The sequence below is a fragment of the Acartia tonsa genome, chromosome 3 (genome assembly GCF_053477335.1).
Source record: "Acartia tonsa isolate MP-2025a chromosome 3, ASM5347733v1, whole genome shotgun sequence".
NCBI classification, from domain to species: Eukaryota; Metazoa; Arthropoda; class Copepoda; order Calanoida; family Acartiidae; genus Acartia; species Acartia tonsa.
Window position 1 is genome coordinate 24329277 of NC_137262.1, and position 1217 is coordinate 24330493.

Here is a 1217-nt window from a genome sequence, read left to right on the forward strand (position 1 = left end):
ACGCTGGATTTAAGTAAAGTCTTTTTTTATTTAAACTCTTCCTTTTCCCAGATATTCTTCAAATATAAATTTATATTCTACTTACTTACTTTTTTAAAATCAGAACATATTTTCCACGCGATGTATTTACTATTTAATGCTAGGGGTATCTAGGGACACTTTAAGAAAGTGGGGAGGGGTCAACCATTCAATTTTTATAAGAAAGAAAACATTATTTGGGGGTAATTTTTTTCGAATGATGATTTAACCTGGGAGGGTAGTGGTCACCTTCCCCAAAATAGTTATAAAACTTCCCAGTACATATAAAAAGCTTCACTGTAAGGGAGAAACATATCTCTTCAACGGTTAGCGAAATCCTACGGTACTCAAAGACAGACAGACATCCTATAACTTTTATATTTGCACTTTAAATGTTTTTTTTATTTATAAAATATGACTATGTATCGTTGAACTCTCTTTGAAAAATCGAGAAATGTAATTTTTTTTGATTTTTTGTGATTTCTCTTCGGAGGGAGGTGTACCCTCCCCAAAAATAGTTATAAACCTTCCCGGGACCTATGAGAAGCTACCCTGTTAAGAAAGAATCCTCGATTCGGTACAAAAATACACACAGACAAACAGACATCCTGTTCAGTATAAAGATGTACGTATTGTATAGTATTAGTGACATCGCCCCGATTATTTGTGAGCCTTCTTATGCAGTTGGTTAAAAATCGAATTTTAACTTGAAATTGTGTACTTGCATAGTATATAGGTTCAGCCGTTTAGCCGCTAGCAGCCTTTAAAAATAATTGATTATTGTAGATGATTAATTCATATCCATATCACCATCTTCAATAAACATCTGAATTAGAACGAGAAAAAAATGTTTCGCGCGATTTATTTTATACTTTTTTTTCTCGAGATAGAAAGTATTGCCCTCAAAAATGTTGAATAACGAAGTATTGATCTCAATTTATTCTATTAGCTGGATATAACTATCTTGACAATACATTTTTAATTTGTATATTTTCCTTATCATTATCATAACGAAGACGACAATTATATTGCAAGGTTGCGTGATTTTTCAGTTAGAAAAGGAAAAGTCAAATATTTTAGCCAATCAGAAGAGAGAAGTCTGCTACAATTTAAATGGTCTGCTATCAAATGTAAACAAATCGCATACGTCTTAATTTGAATATCCTTTTAAACTTTTACAATATTTCAAATTTTCAATT